The sequence below is a fragment of the Bos mutus genome, chromosome 7 (genome assembly GCF_027580195.1).
Source record: "Bos mutus isolate GX-2022 chromosome 7, NWIPB_WYAK_1.1, whole genome shotgun sequence".
Taxonomy (NCBI): domain Eukaryota; kingdom Metazoa; phylum Chordata; class Mammalia; order Artiodactyla; family Bovidae; genus Bos; species Bos mutus.
This window is the reverse complement of record NC_091623.1, coordinates 100516316-100523773: the sequence shown is the minus strand read 5'-3', so window position 1 is coordinate 100523773 and position 7458 is coordinate 100516316. Positions and strand designations below refer to the sequence as shown.

Here is a 7458-nt window from a genome sequence, read left to right as displayed (position 1 = left end):
CAGAGTTCTGAGGGTTGCCAGTTGTCAGCCTGGGAACATGAGCAAACTCCCTGGGAGCAAGCTATGTGTGAGAATTTCCTCCCTCTCCCCTGGCCCCTGTGTCCCAAGGCTGGAGTGGGAGTGCTGAGATTTTTTTCTGGGAATCTCTGGCAGGGAAGATACCCGTCCTGACTCCTGGGGTCCAGAGGGTGGTGGGAATGGCAGGGGATAGGTGACCCCGAGGAAGTAAATCCTCTCTCTAGAAAGTTGGGACGCTGGGGGGCCAATCGCATCATTGTGCAAAGAAGGCTGGCGCCCCAGAAGGGTAGGGCCTGCCCTGGTCACACACGGGGCCTGCGACCGGCAGGAGAGGGAGTCTGAGGACCTGCCTCTAGGGCTCTCCTTCCCCTGAAGTCCTAGCCTAGAGAAATGCCTGTCCTTCGCCCTTTCTCATTATACTCTGGCCATCAGAGGCTCTTAGACAGTCCTTAACATTTTTCATGCCTCAGTGCCTTTGCATTGCAGTCCTCTCTGACAAAAGTGCTCTCTCCCTAATCTTCCCATGGCTGGCTCCTCCTCCTGCTTCTGGCCTCAGAAGTCACCTCTGGGAGAAGCCTTGTCTGGCCATAGTGTTAGTCTCCATCGCTGCCTCTGCTTGCTGCCTTCCAGGGCTGTGCCTATTTCGTATGTATCTACTAAAGTAGTTGCTTTTCATCTGGCTCTTCCCAGAGAGCACGACTCCCCTGGGGAGGGTGAGTCCCCAGGCCTCCTGCAGTGCGGGCGAGGGACCGCCAGGAAGATGTCTGTGGAGCCAGCAGCCGTGGGCAGAGGAGCGAGATGTCTGTGGAGCTGAGGCCGGTGGAGGGCTCCTCCCAGTGGCCTTGTTGCTCAGAGCTTCCTTTCTGTGGTGAGGCTGGCTGGACCCCAGTCACCTTCATTCAGACTCTCATTCATGGTCCCCTGGACCCCTGGCCCACACGGGGCTGCTGCCCTCCCCTTCCCTTTCTTGGGGCAGGATTACCTCTAGAATTCCCTCAGGCCGTCTTGCGTGGGGCAGCTAGGTGGCCCCAGGGGTGTGGCATGCTGAGCCCTACACTGTACCTGGTCTTAAGAGGCTCCTGGTCTAGTAAGAGGGTCTTCACCCCGACTTCGTTCCTTCTGAGGAAAGAAATCTCTTCTCGGGAGCTTGTGTTTGTTCCTCCCTTCGCAGTTTCTTGGCTGTGAGGTCTGGGTGCAGTTGTTTAGCTGCTGCTCTGTGAAGTGGGGAGCACAGGGCCTGCCTTTTGGTGTTGCCGTGAGGGTCAGGTGGGGTGCAGTCCTAGGGGATGGGCCAAGTCTGGAGCACTGCCTCTGCTGCTTCCCACAGCGGGTGGGGATGGGAACTGTGTTTAACATCTGTGACCCCCACTTTCCTCCTCTGTAAAATGGAGCCAGAAGCAGCCCTCACCTCCCAGGGTTGCTGTTAAGATGAAGCCAGACAGTGCTTATGAAGGGGTCAGTCCTGTGGGGCTCCAGAATAAGTGCTCAGTAAATGCCAGGTATCTACCCCACACCTGACACATAGCAGGCTTGCTATTCATGTCATCTGCTTCCTTCCTGAGCCAAGAAGATGGATGCCATTCACACGTGTGCCCCTGGGGTGTAAGACTGTGGCGACGAAGGCTTGTCACCCCCACCCTCTACCCTGCTCAGTGTTTCGTCTGACAATCCAAAGCACCACCAGAGGACCCCAGGGAAAAGATAAAGCCAGCCCGATGGAGCCATCAAAATTATGGAATGTCCACTTTGGAAGCTGTGAAACTTAATTTATGCTTCTGTTACTTCTGCTACTGTCACATCAGGATATTACATCAAGACGGAGAAGAAAACAGAAAAATAATCAGTGTAAGTCACGGAGAGACCCACTATTTGAATACTCACGAACTCTGTGCTTGGCCAAGCATGAGTCGGCCACCCTTGTGAGCCAAGTTTCCTTTATCAGGAAGTCTTTGACTAGAGGTCAGAGCAAGTATTTGAAATGACCTGGAGGCAGATCCTAGGAGAGGAGGTGTCCCGGAGCCATAATATCTCAAGAGACTAACTAAATGGCAGCCGTTTGTGATACAGTCTCCCCAGATCTGTCTCAAACATTTTGGAAACCATTTCTGCTTGCTCTCATGCCCTCTGTTGGGAGTTATTAGTGCCTTATGTCTATTAACCATTGTGTGATGTGGCTTTTCTCTCCACACTGTGGCGAGGCAGCCATGAAACCCCTCCCTTCCCAGGGGAAGCAGAGACTCTGGCTTTGTGAGGAGGCCAGAGTGAGGCATCTGGGGAGGTGAGGGCAGCTTCTTGTTAGGGGCTAAGAATGAGAGTGTCTGGTGAGTTCCCTGTCCTCAGAGGGTGTGTGCTGTCAGGGGCAAGGTAATCCCTAGTGGGAGGCGGAGGGGCCTGGAGACCAGGAGATTCGGGAATGGAGCAAAGCTACTCCACCTCTATTGGTGATCAAAGAAGAGGTTGAACTGGTGCAGTTGAACCTGAAGGAAGATGGGGTTTAGACCTACATCAGTTCAGTTCAGTCGCTCAGTCGTGTCCGACTCTTTGCGACCCCATGAACCGCAGCATGCCAGGCCTCCCTGTTCATCACCAACTCCGGAGTTCACTCAGACTCACGTCCATCGAGTCAGTGATGCCATCCAGCCATCTCATCCTCTGTCGTCCCCTTCTCCTCCTGCCCCCAATCCCTCCCAAAGACTTTTTTTGGCGGGGGCATGTGGGATTTTAGTTCCCAACCAGGGATTGAACCTTCACCCCCAGAGCACAGAGCTTTAACCACTGGACTGCCAGGGAAGTCCCAGGAAGGACTTTTTGAGTCAGTGGATTTACTCAAGGAAGAGATGTACTAATGGGGTATCTTGATAAATTGATGGGTCAGAGAACTCATCACTTTACCAGGACAGCTAACAGACTGAACGACAGCTTGACAAGTCCCTTCCAGCCCTTAGATCCTGTGAGCTTTATCTCACACCTCATGTTCTCACCCCAACCTGTCCCTGACCCCTAGCCCTTATTTGATGCTAATTTGGCCCAAAGGCAGAGCTCAGAGGTGAGCATTTGGGAAACATGTTTTCGAACATTGAAAATCAAGCTCGTATGTTTCTGTGATGAGCATACAACTTTTGTTTCATTGACCGAGTTTGATTCTGAGAGGTAATAAACAATTAGTGAAGAACTGCTTATAATTGTCATCAAACCAATTTTTAAAAAATACATGTATTTTAAAATATTTATTTCACTTACTTATTTGACTGTGCCTGGTCTTAGCTGTGGCCGTGGGATCTTCACTGTGGCATGTGTAATCTTTAGTTATGGCATGCAAACTCTTAGTTGCGGCATGTGGGATCTAGTTCCTGATTAGGAACATGGAGTCTTAGCCACTGGACCACCAGGGAAGTCCCTCAAAAATATTTTATAGATAGCGGCCCACAACATATTACTGAGGCTAAAGATCACAGTATAGAAGAAGATATATGGAATAATACCATTTAAGTAAAATGACGTGTTTGCCAAACTGCAATGAGATACCACTTCACACTCTTCAGGATGGATGGCTATGATAATAATAATAATTATCACCACCACCAAAACCCATAGATACTTAGACACTTGTTCACTGACCTCTGTAGCAGCATTAGTCACAATAACCAAAATGTGAACACAGCTGAAGTGTCCATAAATGGATAAGTGAATAAACAAAATGTGGTTCATGCATACAATGTAATGTTATTCAGCCATAGAAAGGAGCAAAATTATGGTACATGCAACAGCGTGGGTGACCTTTGACAACATTATGCTAAGTGAAATAAATCAGATACAAAAAGGATGAATACTGTATGATTCCACTTATATAAGGTATCTAGGAGACAAAGTCATAGAGACAGAAAGAATAGTGGTTGCCAGGCCTGGGGGGAAGAAGATGGGGAGTTAATGTTTAATGGCTGTAGAGTTCCTGTTTGGGATGATGAAAACGCTCTGGAAATGGATAGTGGTGATAATTGCACAACACTGTGAATGTACTTAATGCTGTTTAATTGTACACTTAAAAAAGTTAAAATGTTCAGTTTTATGTTGTGCATATTTTTACCATAACAAAATAAATGATGTATCTGTGTGGAGGAGTAAGTGTGGATGTAGCAAGATGCCCTCCTGGAGGTTAGGTTTGTGTTTCGACTTGCCTTAGTCCACAGACCAGGACAGAGGGTCATTATGAACTGCCCAAAGGGAGTATTTCTGGGAAAGGCAGGGAGAGAGGGACCTAACAAATCTTTTGTGCTGATCACTGGGGAGGGAGCGGCTGTAGGGGAGGGGCAATGGTGTGGTACAGTCCTTTGAAATTTCTGTGACTCTGTGGCATATGAATGCTGTTGGAAAATGGGACAGATTTGCCCTGTTGAAGGGCCCTAGGCAGTTGGCTTGGAGCCCTTCCCTGGTCTAGGGAGAATATTAGCTTTCAACTCTGTAGGCCCTTTGGGGATTGTGAACTTGACCCACAGTTCTGGATGCAACTCACCAGGAGCAGCTTCTGCTTGGACAGTCATATCCTTCTATCATGGTCGACACATTGATATAGCACCAGGTGGGGCTCATGACTGTCTATACCCCCAAGACACCTGTAAGGGTTAGGGGACCACTGGACTGGAGAAGGAAGTGGCAACACACTCCAGTGTTCTTGCCTGGAGAATCCCAGGGATGGGGGAACCTGGTGGGCTGCCGTCTATGGGTTCACACAGAGTCGTACACGACGGAAGCAACTTAGCAGCAGTAGCAGCAGCAGGGTGTGTAAGAGAATGGTGGTAAGAGCCTCTGGGAGAATGGCTGCATTGTGCTTTGCTTTGTGGGCTTACTGGCATATGAGGCCTTGAACATTTAAAGTCTGAGGAGCAATTGGGCCACAGTAACCACAACCTGAATGGTGCAAAGGAACTGCCTGTGACACATGTGAGTGTGTGTATGGTTGCACATGTGTGTGAAAATACACTGTTAGATGTTTGTAAGAATATGGGAATTTGGGTGATTTTGTCTTACTTCATTGTAGTTTTCTGTTTTTGATTTTTTTTTCCTGATTTGCACTGAGGTGATGAATTTAACTAAAGGGGTTTAGTTATATTCTATATTCTATTATATATACAGTTATTATAATATAAGGACTTATATTTTTATTTCTATCTAATTTCTTTTTTTGTGTGTTAAGAAGATAGAATATATTAGTATGTAGTACTTTTCAAAATTTGTAAAGATTTATTTTTGAAAATAACTTACTTAAAATATATTTGTTTAAATAACCATGGAGATCAAACCAACTCTTAGTCCATGTTTCCCCAAGGAGAAGGGCACTAATCATGACTGCTAATGAAAGGGGTCAGTTTTTTGTAGAAGCCAAGAGCAGTGTGCTCATTGTTTCACCTGCTTGCCACAGAGCAAGTTCAGGTTCACTGCCCCTGTATGAAAGGGTTATGGTAACAGAGGGCAGTTATTGGAGATAATTTCCAGACGGGAGCAACATGGTTGGTGGGATTAGGCGAAATTACTTTAATAGTCCCCTCCAGGCCTCGGCTTAAGTTGACTTTGCTTATCCATCTCTCCCCTTTGCCACAGAGGCCCCCTCCCTGCTCCCTACCCTCACCCCGCCCGTGTCTCCACATCTGACACTCCTCAGCAGCCCTCAGGACTGCAGGCTGACTCCAAGCCTTTGTAAACCACCGGGGATTATTAAACAAATCCTATAATTAGAAGCCAGGTTTCCTAAACGAAGTGAAAAATGTAACGTTACCCTTTGTTTGTTCACTGGATGCTCAACGCATGTCCCATGACCCAGAGGAGCTGTGACTTTGGGTTTCCAAGAAGCCTTAATAAGGTAATGTTTATAAAGTTCTTAACTTTACAACTCCATCAGAGCACAACTCTGTGAAATGAGGACAAGCTATAATTCCGAGATATCTGCCCCACTCCTTGCCCAGTGGTAGAGAATGTTGTTCCCTTATGTGATGTGTGGAAAGCCCTAAGGCTGGGATTGAAGGAAGTGCGTTCTGGTCTCAGCTATGACACTGAACTGCTGTGTCAGTCCCCTTCCCTCTCTGGACTTGTGTTTACCCTTCTGTAAAAGAGAGGTCATGATGAGACCTTCTTGTTTTAAAAGTCTCTTGTCACACTGACATTCTATAGTTTGATTGCTGTGTTTCTCTACCACAGGGTTGTAACTCAAGAAAGAATTCTCCAGATTTTACTTCTCTTCTCTGGATTTATCAAAAGGACTTGGTAATGTACCTTGAACTGGATAAATTGGTTGGGGTTGGAAAGACACATGGATGTATCCTTTTGTGCCTCAGCTTTGAACCCTTAAGGGCCTCTCTCATGAGATAAAGTACATTAAAAATAGTGTGAAAATGACTTGCATCATAAAAAAAACTCTTCAAAGGAATTCAAACTGGTCAACATGAGGAATAGTGGAAAGAACCACTGTTCTGTCTGGAGCTGGTAGGCACTATTCAGTTAACATAATTCCATGGTAACATTATATATAACTGACATTTATTGAGTTCTTTCTATTAACCAGACTCTGGGCCAAGGGTTTACATCCATCCTCTCAGTTAATCTCATAGCAAATCTGCGAGATAGGTACTTTCTCATGATCCTCACTTTATAGATAAGAGACAGAACCTTGAAGAGATGAAATAATTTGCTTGAAGAAAATAAGTGGTTGGAGCCAAGACTCCAGAACCTGTCATTGATCTTTGTAAATCCACTGCCTGTATACTTTTGATCTAATTATGGTGCTTGTGGAAGCAAGTATCATGATGAAACTTCCACCACACTGTGTTGCTGAGTGATTCTGATGAGCAGAGCCCACTCAGGCAGCCTACATAGGACGTGCAGATGAGAAAGGCGCCTTTCCTGGGCCAAGCCTCCAAGAGGATTACTTGCTACTGCAGCACAACTTGGCCCATCCTGACTGATACTACTTGTCACAGAGAGAGGGATCAGCTTTATTCTTTGTATTCTCAAGAGCAAATTTGTCATCAGCAGATGGAAGAACGGGGGAGATAGACATTTTTAAAAGAAGTAGAGACTAATAAGAAACTGGGAACGTCTGATAGGAGTATACTGAGACGCCAGCAAAATGACGTGCAAGGTCCCCTTGAGCCTGTGATTCTAAGAAATGGTCTAAAAACAAGATTCGTAAGTGATTCTGGAATGACAGGGTCAGAGCTGGCTCTGTGGTTGAGATAATAAGATAGAATGCAAAGGAATCCCAATATGGAAGACAAAAAATTATGGACATAGTTATGTGACTCCTTGACTGAAGAGCCAAAACCAGTTTTTTCCAAGAGCACATGATGTGGAGGTGGGGGGTAGGATGGATGGAGATCACGGTTAGCCTGACCTTTGAACTCTTTCCAGCGCTGACTCAGAAAACATATCCCTTGGGCACCGAGCCCTCTC

At 46.7% G+C, this 7458-nt stretch overlaps 1 protein-coding gene across 8 annotated transcripts in view; it reads left to right on the top strand.

Moving 5' to 3' along the window:
* IL17B (interleukin 17B) overlaps positions 1 to 7458 on the top strand; it is a 31964-nt gene that overhangs the window by 11669 nt on the left and 12837 nt on the right. For 3 of the 8 annotated variants that reach the window (XM_070374603.1, XM_070374605.1, XM_070374604.1), the window contains exons 1-2: positions 20 to 1863; positions 6208 to 6273. The gene's annotated coding sequence lies outside the window, so the exon portion shown is untranslated. Of the gene's footprint in view, positions 1 to 16; positions 1864 to 6207; positions 6274 to 7458 lie in introns of those variants that run through there. The other 5 variants (XM_070374606.1, XM_070374607.1, XM_070374602.1 and 2 more) reach the window with 4 other exon arrangements.